Source organism: Neovison vison, chromosome 1 (genome assembly GCF_020171115.1).
Source record: "Neovison vison isolate M4711 chromosome 1, ASM_NN_V1, whole genome shotgun sequence".
NCBI lineage: Eukaryota > Metazoa > Chordata > Mammalia > Carnivora > Mustelidae > Neogale > Neogale vison.
The window spans coordinates 289999381-290014810 of record NC_058091.1 but is presented as its reverse complement, the minus strand read 5'-3'; the positions used below and the strand labels follow the sequence as shown (position 1 = coordinate 290014810).

The 15430-nt window shown below is 46.2% G+C and overlaps 1 protein-coding gene across 2 annotated transcripts in view; it reads left to right on the top strand.

The window, feature by feature from the left end:
- The first annotated feature begins 10759 nt into the window (after window positions 1–10759).
- RAI14 (retinoic acid induced 14) overlaps window positions 10760–15430 on the top strand; it is a 140356-nt gene continuing 135685 nt past the window's right edge. Inside the window, exon 1 of one of the 2 annotated variants that reach the window (XM_044232945.1) lies at window positions 10760–10919. The gene's annotated coding sequence lies outside the window, so the exon portion shown is untranslated. Of the gene's footprint in view, window positions 10920–12012; window positions 12030–15430 lie in introns of those variants that run through there. The other variant, XM_044232955.1, reaches the window with a different exon arrangement.

The following is a 15430-nucleotide window of genomic DNA, read 5'->3' as shown; positions in this document are numbered from 1 at the left end:
CTCAGGTCTTCCTGAGGCCAAACGTAGCCATCGAATTCCTCCTGCCTAATGCATGTCTTAACCTCTGTCTCCGGGTACGTACATTTCGTGGACATTAGATACCTGACAAAGGAACAAGTGGGCACCCTCTTGATATAGTCCTTCTGCCTAGACTCTGATGGGCAGGGATATCACACTTTTCTCTCTGTACCTGCTAAAGAAGAAGAAGAAAGACAATGGTATTTAAAAGCATAAAGAGGGGCCCCTGGGTGGTTCAGTGGGTTAAGCCTCTGCCTTGGGCTCAGGTCATGATCTCAGGGTCCTAGGATTGAGCCTCAGCAGGGAGCCTGCTTCCCCTTCTCTCTCTGCCTGCTTGTGATCTCTCTCTCTCTGTGTCAAATAAAAATTTAAAAAAAAAAAAATCTTGAAAGCATGAAGAAATCCCCCCTTTAAAAAAAAAAAAAAAACTGGGTGGCTCAGTGGGTTAATTCTCTGCCTTCAGCTCAGGTCATGACCCCAGGGTCCTGGGATTGAGCCCCACATTGGGCACCCTGCTCAGCAGGGAGCCTGCTTCCCCGTCTCTCTGTGCTTGCCTCTCTGCCTACTTGTGACCTCTCTCTTTCTGTGTCAAATAAATTAAAAAAAATAAAAATAAAAAATAAAAAATATTTTAAAACTTTATTTAATGGGGGGGCAGGGGAACACAAGCAGGGGGATTGGGAGAGGGGGAAGCAGGCTTCCCACTGAGTAGGAGCCCAGTTAAGGGCTTGATTTCAGGGCCCTGCGAACATGACCCAAGCCAAAGGCAGACGCTTAATGACTGAACCATCCAGGCGCCCCGTGAAGAAACCCTTTTTAAAATAGCTATTTTATTAGATCCCTGTCACTTGATTTTTCTGCTATCTCCCTGCAGCCAGACTGTGCCCCCAAACTCTCCAAGCTGAGTGTTCAGGTTGGGTTCAAGTTCCAGCCCTGGTGTTTTCTTACTCTGTGACCTTGGGCAAGTTTCTTAACCTTTCCTAATCTATTTCCTCATCTCTAAATGGAAACGAGTATGTACCCCCCAATGTTGTTGTCAGAATCTTCAGAGTTAATGCTTCTTTAGCTCTACATTTGCTTCAAAATAAGCACCGATAAATTTTAACCCATTATCAAAAGACGCTTTGGCAGAGATGGCTTGATGCCAACCCTATGGCCTCCTGGTAGTTTGGTGGTTCCCAATGAACTGTGATTCCTGGCCTTTATGATTTTGTGTAGTTCCTTCCCACTTTGACTCTGGACTTGGCCATGTGATCAGCTTTGGCTAATGGGACAACAACAAGCATGGTGTAAGTGTAGGCCTTGTACATTGAGGCTCATCTTCTTGGACACTCCATCTTGGAATGAAGCCACTAGTCCATGAGAAAGCCCAAGGAACCCTGAGAAGAACTGAGGTCTCATCCAATCCCTACCTGAACTCTAGCCAGGGACCAACACTAACTACCTGTTGTAGGAATGAGGCCATGTTATGCCTTTTGGCCATCCTGGTACCCCAGTCTATACCATATACCTCTATCACCTGGTCAACCCACAGAATCACAAGAAACAATAAATTAAATTATATTGTTGTTTTAAGACACTAAGTTTTGAGGTTCTTTGTTTTACATCAATAGATAGATGCAATATCTATCCTTCCCATTTCTTGTATCAGTAAAACCCCAATTTTATTTGGTGTACAATGCACCCAGCTAAAAAATCTGTATTTCCTTCCCTTTCTTTCAGATGATGGTGACCATGTGACACAGTTTGGCCAATAAAATTGAGGTGTTGGGGTGGCTTTCAGAAAATCTCCCTGGAGAGTAGACTCTGCCAGCTGTCTGCTCTTCCCCTGCTTTCTGCCTGAACACAGGATGGATGGTATAAGTGGGAAGCTATCTTCTAATGAGGGAAAACCTAGAGAATCACAAAGACCTCAGACATGACCACCTTGAGTCACTGATCTAAAAGCAAGCGACTTTTCAAAATATGAGGGAAACAAGCCCTCATTGTGTTAAAGCCACGGTTATCTGGTAATAGGCACTGTTATCACTGGAATAGACAGCTGATTCTGACACCAGCGGTGTGTCAGTCACATTGTTTATTAGCATGGAAGCCACATAGCAGTCAATGTTAACCCAGGCTGCACGTTATACTAGGAATCTCTAGGGGTAGGGATGGGTTACTTGTATTTTGGTTCCCCTAATACACTGCTCCCTAATATTTCAGCAGAACAAAAAGGCTCACATTTCCAAGGGTACTTTTTACCAGGTAACATGGCTTGGCAGAACCACAGAATAACATCAAAATACTAGAAAGTAATATGAACTCATCTTCTGTCTTCTTTTGGTGACGCTTTGTCCTTGTATGTCTATAGACCATCTCTCCAGATAGGTTGGAAGCTCCTTGAAGGTAGAAAACACCTCATATGTTTCTTTTCTATATGTGTTCAATCCTATACCTTATAGGTTAGTTGACAAAATTTCCATATAAGACTTAGTAAATAGTACCATAGGAATGTTTAAACTATATGTGATGACATTAAAAAAATTTTTTTTCCTAAGGACTTTATTTATTTGACACAGAGAGAGCAAGCACATAAGCAGGGGGAGCAGCAGAGGGAGAGGTAGAAGCAGGCTCTCCAATGAGCAGGGAACCTGATGTGGGGCTTGATCCCAGGACCCTGGGATCATTACCTGAGCCGAAGGCAGATGCTTAACCCACCGAGCCACCCAGGTGCCCTGATGATGACAGTTTTAATAATGGTTGAATTGATTTTGATATACACCACTATTTTATTTTTCTTTGGGTTCAAAGAATCTCATATGCTTCTTTACATTAGTAATAATTATCGATATTATTTATTTAGCTCTTACTCTGTGCTAAGAACTGTTGTATATGCTTCATGTATATTACTTATTTCATCTCCAAGATAACCCAAGAGGCTGGTACTAACATTACACCCAGTTGGGGGATGAAGAAACTGAGGCCAAGAGAGATTAAGTGACCTGCTACAAATTGCACTACTTGGAAGTAGAGAAGTCCGGGTTCCAACGCACTGCCTGACAGACTATTTATTTTTTGTTCCTGTTTTTAAAAATTCTTTCAATTTGCATTTTTACTCCAAGTTTAAGAACCGAGAGAAAAAAAAAGGGAGGTCAGTCATAATTGCTGCCCAGAAGCTGCCAATGGTTTCTGGCTGGAGAAGCCTGTTCTCTAGGCCATGCTGGGAGGACTCCTGCCCTCCTAGAGCTCCCCGTTCTCACCGGTTCTTCTGCAGAACTGACCTCACACACTCCACTCTAAAATTTCTCCAAGGTGTCTCCTAACCTCGAATCATTCCCACCCCTCTGAATCAAGCATGCAAGTTAGAATGCCCAGACTTGGAGCAGAAGGCAGGGCAGTCAAGGAGGGAGAATCAGGATGAGAAGAAACACACTGAATGTTCTCATAATTTATATTTCTTAATATGAGCGAGTTTTGTTGGATGTGAATGGAGAGTCCTCAAGGTCACCATTTAAATAAAAATGTTTTAAAATACTTCCCAGAAGCCCACAAAGCAAATATGAGACCGACTCAGACCTCCACCTCCTTCTCTTTGTCCATGACCCTTAGGTCTTTTGGTGGCAAATTTCCCAGACTAATTCAGTGCCAACTTAGTCTTCTGGTTCTCTCAAATGGCCTCCAAAGTTTCCTTCCTTTTTACATAATTCTAAAGAAGAAACTCCCCTCTGGGTGGCCAACAGTGACCTCGATATCCTTAACACCAGAACTCTGCTGTCCTCCTGTCCATTGGTCTATTATTATGAAACCAATTTGTTTTCTTGGCATTTGTGCTTTAAGGGTTCTAGGAATCCAAGGGAGGAAGTCACCACAGCCTTTTCCCTGCTTTTACTGGCTTCTGTGGATTCTGTGGACTTTCCTTGTCCTACTTCATCTCTTTTGAGGGAGTATTTACACTGTGATCTTTCTGGCTCCCCAATTCCATCTTTTTCTTCTCTTCTGGCATATCACAGGACAGTCCAAAACATTTTCATGATCTGAATCTTCTTGTTCTGAAACTCAAACAGGAAGTCTAGAACAATGCATTATGGGGTTGTCTTAGAAAAACAAAGGCAAAGGAAGAATGATAACTTTACCTTAGGAGAACCTCCATCCTGAATGCGAGAAACCTGTTTAAGGTGCATATTTGGATAGTGGAGGAATTTGTATCGAGGCAAAACAAACAAAGGACTTGTGGAATTTTGTTAAATATCTTCACAGTACTGTAGTCATATATCTTAAGCATTAACAGTCTGCTGTGGAAAATGAATCTTAAAAATGTGTTCACTCGCATAGTTGGAAGACTGATCTTGAGAACAACAAGCCATCTACATGTCATCTACCAAGGATTTTAAAGAGAACAAACACAAATGCAAAAGTGAAAATGAATAACAGAAGCTAAGTGGCCACAATGCCTTTGAAAAACACGAGCAAGAAGCTGTAACAGATGCCAAATAACTCATCAGCAAAAGTAGTACCCAGATTTATTATGGGTACACCATTCAGATAAGGAAGGAACATGAATTAAAACGTCTCATTGGCAGACGTTGATCTCAATGAACACGACAAAAATCTTGGAGCTCAGATTTAATGCCGTAACAGAAAACAAGTGTCCCAGGCCAAGAAAAACAGTGGCTTGGTTTAGAATCACTCTGGCAAGAAATCCTTCTGGAGCATTGACTTTTGCAAGGCCCATTGCTAGAGCCATCCCTGCCCGCTCACCTAACCTCATTTTTGTTGGTAATGCTAAACCAAGAATGGGGTGCTCCAGACATGATTGCAACAGCCAGTAAAGCCTGGCCCTACGTTATGATAACCTAGGGAGAGAATAGAAAATACCAATGCCTGGGGGCGCCCGGGTGGCCCAGTCAGTTAAGCGTCCCACCTGGTTTGGGCACAGGTAGTGAGTGATCTCAGGGTTGTGAGATGGAACACTGCATGGCTCGATGCTCCATGCTCAGCACAGTCTGCTTGAGAACTTCTCTCCTCCCTCTGCCTCTCCCATTGTGCTCTCTCTCTCTCTCTCTCTCGCTTGCTCTCGCGTTCTCAATAAATCTTAAAAACAAAAACAAAAACAAAAACACACCCCCCAAAACAAAAACACAATTCCTGGGTCCCACACCAGGCCACTTTAATCAGTATCCTAGGGTATGGGGCCCAGGCAAATGGTGATTTTTTTTAAAGACAGGTAATTCTAACAGGTTGACAAAGTTACAACCCACTGCCAAGGAAGAAAGAAAATATGCACCCGGCAAACCCATGGATTTACATCCCATATTATTGCTTGTGCCTGTGGAGCTTCATGAATACTTTTTCTCTTAGTCTTCTGCTAACTAAGTAACTGCCTTCTCAATGTTCTTGAATTCCTCATGATGCCCTCCTCCACTGCTTTAAAGGGAGAGTATTTTCTGGAATTTCTGACATGCACAGAAGAACAGCCAACTTGGTGGCATGAATGGCTATTTAGATTATCTTAAAAGGTTTCTTCTCAGAAAGGAGAGACCACCAAGACTGAGCTTTTGGTGCCTGTTGCCTGTTCTAAAGTTGATCTCGCTTGGGTTCCAGTCCTCTTATCCAGGCCTCTGCCAGAATTGGGAGAAGTCATGAGATCAATACATAACTGGTCTATAAATTGTCGTGGCCTGAGGGCAATATGGAGTAGTGGTTAGGGGGACCACTCTGGAGCTGGGCATCCCAAACTATGACTCTTGGTGCCACTTTTCTGGCTCTGTGATTTGGGCAATTTACCGGATATGTGTGAAACTCAGTTTCCACATCTATAAAAATAGGTTAATACTCCATCCAAGTTTCTGTATTAAGAAGAGCCTTGCATCTGTTAAACTCTTGATCTGTAGTAGGTCTTTGTTTAGTAGGCAGTGTTGGACAGCAGTCAAGAATGAAGGTTCTAGAGCCAGACTGCCCTAATTTGAAACTCAACACTGTCGTTAGCTGTGGGACTTTAGGCAAGTTACTTAATCTCTCTGTGCTCTGGTTCCCTTAAGTGCCCAGAAGGGATAATAATGGGACTTACAGGATTGATATAACCACAGGAGCCAAGGACAGGCAGCCCTAAGATGGAGCACTTTGGTGTAAAGATTATTATTATTATTTTTAAAAGATTTTATTTATTTATTTGACAGACGGAGATCACAAGTAGGCAGAGAGAGAAAGGGAAGCAGGGTCACCACTGAGCAGAGAGCCTGACGCAGGGCTCGATCCCAGGACCCTGGCACCACGACCTGAGCCGAAGGCAGAGGCCTTAACCCACTGAGCCACCCAGGCGCCCCAGTGTAAAGATTATTTTGAATCAAAAGCGGTAAAAACCCAGCAGATTCAGGAAAAGCCCTTTACCTCCCCCTCAACTGCCTGCCTGTACCAGGAAGAGAGTTATTAACAGAGATTCCTCTTTACCTAAGAAACTTAGCTGCATAAGACGACAGCCTTGTTTTCAAAATGTCATCTCTCACGTTCCTTCTAGTGGTCTTCCTTTCTTTTGTGTCCTCAGATTCCTACCCCTCTCCTTAGCTCATAGAAACCTTGTGTTATCTGGCTGTCTTGGAATTTTACGCCTGTGGGGGTTCTCTGTATGTCCAAAACTAAATGTGATTTCCTCCTGTTAATCTGTCTCATGTCTGTTTGATTCTTAGACTGGCTAGAAGGACTTTGAAGGGCAGAGAAATTTTTTTCTCCCCAATATAAAGATTAAATGACCTAACATTAGGGTGGCCTTCCATCTCAGATTGCTCAGGACAATACCAGTTTATGCTTTTTGTCCTTGTATCCTGGCTGGTTTGGAATTTTCCTGCCCCCTTTCATCTGAAAAGTGTCAAAAGTGGGGATGTCTGGGTGGCTCAGTTGTTAAGCATCTGGCTTCAGCTTAGGACATGACCCCATGGGTCCTGGGATTGAGCCCGGCATAGGGCTCCCTGATCAGCAGGAAGCCTGCTTCTCCCTCTCTCACTTCCCCTACTTGTGTTCCCTCTCTTGCTGAGTCTCCCTCTGTCAAATACATAACTAAAATAAAATAAAGTGTCAAAAGTGTCCCAGATTGAATAATTAAGTATGTGGCCACCATAGTTCTGTAAATAACACTTAGAAAAATACGTCGTATGGAGTAGATGCTAAATGTGTCTTAGATGCTAACTTCAAACTCTTTAGTAGTTTTATCCAACAGAAATATAATACAGGAGTAATTTTTAACTTTCTAGTTAACCACATTTTAAAAAGTAAAACAAAGGGCACCCAGCTGGCTCAGTTGATGGAGTGTGTGACTTGATCTCAGAGTTGTGAGTTTAAGCCTCACTTTGGGTATGCAGATTGCTTAAAAATAAAATCTTAAAAAAGGTAAAAAGAAATGAGTGAAGTTGGTGTTAATATATTTATCCTAATACATCCAAACTAGTAACACTTCAATATGTAATTAATATAAAAATTATTAGTGAGATACTTCTGTTCTCTATCTTACGTCTTTGAAATATGGTATATTTTTTGCATGTATGGCACATCTCAATTTGGACTAATGACATTTCAAGTGCTCAGTGTTTCTAGTCTACTTTATTATTATGGCCTTATTAAGTTATTAAGATGCTATATTAAAGTTGTTTTATTAATTTCTCCCATGTCACAGTTTCCTATTTGGAAACATCCCAAAGAAAATACAAAAAGTGGTTTTTGTATGAATTTTTTTTTTCTGCAGATCATCTCCTCCAACCTTCTGATTGTGTTTTTGTTCCACTCTCTGGACTGGAGCCAATTTCGTCACATTCCTGTAAATCACGCTGCCTCTAACGAGACCCAGAAGTGCAGTCAGATCCTGACCAAAAGCCAAGTAAAGCAAAGGGTTACTTTTTGGTGTGGTACCTACCTCTATTTCCTCTGTTAGGGACATTTTCTTACTATTGCAACTAGTCTGAGCCCTGGTTCCCCAGACTTAAGAAATTCCTAATGTGGGGAGGGACAAAAAAGATAAGGGATGAAGCAGCAAGAAAGAGGGATGTGATATTTTTTTTTCTAAAGATTTTATTTATTTGAGAGATAGAGAGCAAGCATGAAAGGGGCAAGGGGCAGAGCGAGAAGCCGGCTCCCTGATGAGCAGAGGGCCCAATGTGGGACCCGATCCGGGGACCCCAGGATCATGACCCGAGCCTAAGGCAGTCGCCCAACCAACTGAGCCACCCAGGTGCCCGGGTTGTGATATTTTTTTAAATTTCAAAAATGAAAATTTGGTTCTAGCAATCAATTCCTTTCAATGGGTCCTGCTAAATCCTGGATGGCAGGATTTTTACAATCTTGTAACTATGAGAAGATTGACCTGTTAGAGCAATTAAAGAAGGATGCTTTGCCATAGAATGTAAAGACAATACTGTTGGCGATGGCTCCTCAGATTAAGAGAATGGGCTTAGGATGTTAAAGCTGAAAAAAATTCTCAGAAGCCATGTAGTTCCATGCTATTTTTTACTGATTGGGAAAATGGGACCAGGAGAGGTTCAAACACTTGGTGAAGTTCAAAAGGCAAGTTAATATAAGAGGGAGCAGGAAACATGGTTGCTTTGTTCTTATTACCTTGGTTTGATGGCAGTTCACCTATTAAAATACAACATGCTATTCCTCCCAAGAATGGTTTTAACAACTCTCTTTGCAGTTTAGATTATCATTTCATTCTTATTGCCTTCTCTCAAACCTTTTTACGTGGGCCTAGTCTCTGTTAAAGGGTGTGAATGTATCCTGAATGAGTTAGCATTTCTAAAAGGCCTGGGGAAAAAGCAAACCAAACCTATGAGAAGACTGTGTTCAGTCCTGTAGCTGGCCATCAAGTCTTCTGGTAGGTGGCAAAACTTCATGTGAAGGAGATGTTTGAGTTTCAGGGAAGGAAGGATTTGGAAAAGAATCATGGCATATCAGCCTAACTGTAAGAGTCCTTCCCTCTACAGCAACCCCACACCCAGAGTTGGACTTGCTGATGTCTAAGGGTGGGATTATAAATCAAGGAGAATAAGCACAAAAGCCACCACGGAGAGCCACAGAGCCGACACAGGCAGGTAAGTTCCGAGGTAAGTGGCCGGGACAGGGCACAGTGGCGGTGTAATAGCAAAAGAAAAAAAGAATTATTGTTTAATGTTGCTGGATACTAAATTCCTCCAACTAGTCAGTTGTTCCTATAAATACATACATGTTCACTTTCAAAGATAGCGTGGTGAGCCCTGTACCTGCTTGGAGACTGTCCCTGCTTGGAGACTGAGCTCAGAACAGAAAACACACAAGTGACCATATTCGTTCCCCCTCAGTGTCACAGCATTAATATCAACTATAGTGAAAAACTGTGCGGTAGAAATGGCCAGCATCAAACAAACCAGAAGTTTGGCAGCTCACATTTCTTTTCAGACTGCCATTTTATTCCAGAGGCATAAAGGACAGGGCAATCTGTCTGCTTTGCTCGAAATGGGCTATTCATCCCTTTTCAAAAGAATCTCTGATGTATGATTTAGGAAAGACCATGCTAGGGTTCCTTCACAGTTCACAGTTACAGAGCTTTTGCTCCGTGTTTGAGAATTAACCTGTTAAAGCTAAGACAGGTTGTTCCCTTGGGGAGGGGGGAGACAAAGAAATTCTAAGGAGGAGACCATCAAGATGCAACCAAGACCTTAGACACTCAACTGTTAGGGTGAATTTCACTTCCATTGGAACAGATTTTTCTTTCTTTTCTTTCTTTTCCCTCCCTCCCTCCCTTCCTTCCTTCCTTTCTTAAGTTCAACTGACTTAACTGTGGATCCCACCAAAAAAGACTGTCATTTATTGTAAAAGGCTTCCTGCCCTGGGTAAGGATGCAGAGCTAACCCGGAGAAGGGAGGGGCTTTGGTGAATAAGGACTTTCTAAGCCAGAGCTGGTTAGCCTGACTAGAACGAATCGAAAAGCCGTCCTACATTAAAAGAGTAGGTTGGAAATTTTGAAATCCTTGGAATCACAGGAGTCCATTAAGATTCAAACGCCGGTTTTAGAGGGCTGAGCAGAGGGAGACGCCGCGGGGAGCCTGGGGTGGGGCGGTGGGTAAGGCCTCCCCAGCCCGCATCCCAGACGCGACTTCGGGGGGCGTCCCCCATCCGTGCCTCTCGGCCCCGCGGTCGATGTCTCCCAGCTTCACGCGGGCACTTTCTCTGCCACCTGATGAGTGCTAGCGGTCCCTCCACCCGACCGTTCGGTCCGTCCGGAGAAGGAGCGGAATCTGCTTTACTTTCTGTTCAGTAATTCCGGAAAGCATAACCGATCTGGCTGGTGAAGAAGGCGCTCGGATCCGTGCCTTTTTATAAAACACCCCGACGACCACAGACGGCTGTGGAAGTTGCCCAGAGAGGAACAGTCTTCGGGATCGCACCGGTCCCAAGCCCTGGGGTTCGAGCGCGGGCGCTGCCCACGGACTTCAGGTGTGATGATGCTGGAGCACAGCCGCGGGCAAAGGTCCCCGAGCCCCGGAGACTAGAAGTCAGCCAGGAACGCCCGGGGCGTGCGGGCGCAGGGGCGGCGGCGGCCGCCAGCACTTCCCGCAGGTCCCGGCCGGGCCGCGGGGCCGGGTCACCTGACTCGCGGAATTTGGGGCCGCGCGGGGTGGAAGGGGAGGGGAGAGGCGAGCACCTCCCTTCTCGCTCCCGCGGGATCCAGGTCGGCGGGGGCCGGCGCCGGGCGGCCACGTGGTGGTGCTGCCGCTGCCCCCGCCCCGTCGGCCCAGCCCGGGAGCCGCGGCGCCCACTGACCCCTGCTGTGGGGGGAGGAGGAGGGACCGAGGCGCAGGAAGCCGAGCAGGAAGCGAGCCCGGCGGCCGCGTTTTCCTGGGGAAGCGGCGGGCGGAGTGGCGCAGCCGGCGGGTCCCTGGAGCCTCCGCCTCGATGGGGTGAGTGCGCGGCGCCGAGAGTCGGGGAGGCTCCCCGGAGCGGGGTCCCGGCTCGCCGCCCCGCCTTTGTGTCTGGGGCGCGGCGAGGGGCGGCGCGCCGGGCGCTGGAGCGGCTTAGCGGGCTGGCAGCGAGGGTCCCGCCACCGCTCCCTTGTCTGCCGCCGGCCGCCGACTGTCTGCGGAGGGCGGGGAGGCTGTGGGGACCCGAGTCAGAGGGAAGACCGGGCCAAGTTGGGAGCGGGCTTTTCTCCTGCCCGACCCCCGCCATTCGCGGGCCGGCGGCTGCAGGGCGCGGGGCAGGGGCGGCGGAGGGAGCGCGGGCGGGAATGAATGGCCAGCCGGGCCGGTGTGCTGGGGGGCGCGGAGTCAGCCCCGGGTCCTACCTGCCTGGCCCGGCCCGCGCCGCCCCCCTCCCGGCGCCGCGCTCTTGGGCTCGAGCCGCCTCCGCGCAGAACTTGGAGGAGCTGGGGAGGGAGGCGCAAGCGGGAGACTCCGGGTGGATCCGGCGACCGAGGGTCTGCTATTGTTCCTTTTCTGACTCTGGGGAGCCCTTCGGCGGGCCCGGGGGTGTGGGCCTGCTAGTGCCCCTCGCTCTTTGTGTCCTTTTCCCCTCCGCATTTTCGGGGTGGGGTGGCGGGATGCTGGAGTTGGGGCCGACTCGGGGCAGCTGGGACTTCGGGAGAGGGGAGCCCGCCCGCCTGCCATCTACCCCAGCCTCTGCCCAGGTGGGTGGGTATCCTCTCCATCCCACGTCCCCTTAGCCGCCGGCTCAGGCAGGTTGTGGCCGTGCTTTAGTTTCTGCAGTTTTTAGGGTTCTCCTGCTGCCCCCTGGTACACGCTCTCCTTTGCGTTTGGACCTCACACTCCCCTTTTGTGGAGGGGTCTCAAAGCCCAGGAAGGCAGCCAACTGACGGGACAGATGGAGACCAGTGAGAAAGGGAGGAGTTACAAGTGGCCTCCCAGGGGCTGGAGCCTGGGCTATATAGGTCCAGGCTGGCGCCGCTCCGAGGAACCCCGGTCCGTGCAACTTTACTTCCAGCAGTCAGGGCGTATCTGGAGTTCAAGGCCGCGCACCACGACCAGCGGGTTCTCGGGGCCGCAGGCGCACAGGTGATTTGCTTGGGTCTCCGTTTTCCTTCTGGGAGAGGAGACTACCAAGCTGGCTGGGATAGGGAACCGTTGCCAGTTTTCTGGAGAACGTGATTTCCGAACTGTAAGGGCCCGAAGGGGAGGAGCTGGTTTGTCCATCAGTCGGGCTCAGCAGAAGCTCCTCTAGAGAGGAGAGCCTCACCTTGTGGTTTGAACTAAGTTGGAGAAGAGCTGGTGTATCACAGGGAGGCTGGGTTTTGATTGCTCTGGCTTCCACCTGTTCACAGGTGTGGCTGGGAGTTTGATTGCTGATGGATGTAATCTGATCTCTGTTCTTAATGATGCCTAACCGGTATCTTTTTTTCCCCCTTGGGCTTTTGTAAGAGCATAGACTTTAAAGTGAGGAAGTTTATCCAGTTCTTATGATTTTTAACCAGTGCTTGTGCAACACGAATTGGGAGAGGTAGTCTTGTGCTGGGGGATCCTGGGTTTTTTCATTTCCATTCATTGAAATGCTTCACTAATTTTTTTTTTTTTTGATACCTCTATTTGACAATCGACGATTAGTTCTCATTCACCTGAACTGTCTGTAGATTTTTGGAAGTGGGGAGAGGTGCACAGGTAACCAGCGTGTACAGCTTGTTTGGTGAATCCCCATCCTCGTATCATTTTTGGGGACAACCACAGATGGATGCGGTATGGGATATTCCTTATTCCTTTGGCCCAGGGAGCTTTGTTGAGCCTGGGGTCCATGAGCACATCTGGAGTTCCCACCTCCTTCATGGCAGATTTCTAGATCTCTTTGCGTGCCCAAGGGGCACGCCTCTTGAAGCCGACTCCATGGATGCACTTGTGAATGTCAGTGCTGTATTCTCTGGCAGAGATGATGGCAGAATGGCCCTTCGTGCCACTGTTGTTTGAGGGAGTCATTCTGCCAGGCCCTGGTTGGAAAGGCTTCATTAATTTATTGTAGCATTTGCATGCCTTAGACTTGTTTTATGGCTTTGGCGGGGGTGGGGGGGGTGGGGGGGTTGTAACCCTATTGTGAAAAAATCTTATTACTGTTTGTGAAATTGAATAGAGTGAGTGGATGCTGGGCCATGGAGACTCTGTGGGGACATGATAGTGCCCCTGACATTGAGGCGCTGTGTCCAAAAGCCTCTTCGAGGCAGGTACGCCTTGCATCACCTCCATTTTACAGGTGGAGAAACTGAGGTTAAGGAAACGTGGCTTGCAGTTAATGGAATATGATGGAGGAAATTTGTCTCTTCCTTTTTCCTTTCAGAATAAAAATGAATATGAAATATTTCACACATGCATAATAGATACTACTTGTGTTTAAGAGTTGCTAATTTAAAAAAAAGTTGCTAATAGCTCCATATTTGCTTCATATCTCCCTTAATAAAAGTAAACTGCAACTGAAATTTTTTTCCCATCCCTCCTCCACTTCCTCCGTTCCCAGGTGACCTCTAAAGTGAAGTTAGTGCACAGTTTCGAAACATGTTTTGGTACTTTGGTATATTCTCTATTCATAAGCATTATCTGTGAGCTTGTGTATTTCATATTCTAAGTAAAAGGCATAATTCCCTCTCTATATACTGCTTGCATTTTTAAATTTGTCACTGTTTTGAGGGCATGTAGCTCTTAATTTGTTTTAGGGGCTACAGAGAATTCCAGTGTATGAATAAATCCTAGTATATGAATTCCTTTGCCAAGAGGAATTCAGAAGATACCGTAAGTAACACGACGCTTGGAAGCACACCCATCTTTCCTCTTCTCGATAACTTTGCTTTCCAGTTTTTCACTGTTACACTTTTTCTGCTAAGGACAGTTGAGGCAGTCGATCTGTTTTCCATTTTTAAAGACTTTATTTATTTATTTATTTTTTAGGGTTACGATGCTATTACAAACATCAGAGATTTGTTTGTTCTACACCTATCCCATTCATTGCTGGCAGGTGGGGTCTAGGTAATGCAGTGTTTATTGTTTCATTCCTCAACAAAAATGTAGGGTGTACATAGGGTCTCTCTTGCTTACCTGTTGAATGAAAAAAGTGAATTTGATCCGTTGTTGGTTTGTTTTTTTTTTTTAGCTCTAAGAGTGTTAGTCGGATTATTTTGTTTTGTTTTCACAATTTATATTTTCTTGAGTAAGAAAAGTGCCTCTTAATGGTAAAGGTGAAGCATGAGGTGGACTGTGGGGCTGAGTTTGGGATACTTGTTCCCAAGTGTTTTCTCAGGCATCACTAGCAGCATAACCCTGGATCACCCATTCAGCCCTCTCTTTCTCATTTTCTCAAGCTTGGTGACATTAGTTAGAGCAGAGACATGCCTTTGTGAAAGCTTACCTGGAGAGTTTATGAAATGTGTTGACATTTTGCCCCAAATTATAACCCTTTAATTTGGAAGCAGTTTAAGGCATTTAAACACTCTGGCTTCCTCATTATTTCTTCAAGTTTCCAGGCACATTCTTGCCTCAGCCCTTGGGTTTGCTGTCCTACTGTCTGGACCACTCTGCCCCTAGATCATCTCCATGGCTGTGTCACTCAGTCCCCCTGGGCTTTACTCAAGTGTCTGTCCCATTAGCTACCTCTTCCAGCACACCCCGCCCCTCTTCTGATTTCTCCCCCGACCCCTCCATGGCACCTAACACCTTCTAGCTCGCTGTATATTTTGATCTGTATTAGTCTCCTTAGTAGAATAGAAACTCAGCGAAGACGGGAACTCTGTCTATCTTGTTCACTGCCATAGTCCTCGTGCCTAGGGCCATGTTGACAGACAGGAGTTCCTCAGATGTACGAATGAATATAATGCTCTTTGTGTGTTTTTCTACTTAGAATTTCTCTTTCAGTACATTTTGGGAAATCCTCCATGGTGCAGGCGGCCCCACAGCTGTAAGGGGGGTCCCCCTAAGAGGTCGTATTTACTGGTGCCATCAGGATAAACGACAGAACATCTTATAAAGAAAGCACTCCATTTTAGATGTGATTTATCCTACAAAGTTCTTGTCCATTTTTCCTGCCAACTGAATTCAGAAGATACCATAAGTAACATGACGCTTGGAAGCACACCCATCTTTCCTCTTCTCGATAACTTCGCTTTCCAACATTTTAAATGTGGAAGACTGTCTGCATGCCACACGGCAGCTGCCCAGACAGCCCCACAGTGGTCTCAAGTAATGCCAACCACCCTGAATTTCTAGGACTAGAGAGCATACTTCTCTGAACTCTTTGTATGGGGTATACTCATCTTTGCTGACAGTACATTCATAGTGAGGTCTTTTGGGGGGGCGGGGTGGGGTGGGAAGATGATCTTAATCTGAAGATCAGAAGCAACCAGTATATAGTAGGGTCCCCAGGAAAATTTAAAAAATTGTCACGTCATAAAATCCTTAACTACTGTTACTCAAAACATTCACTGTTC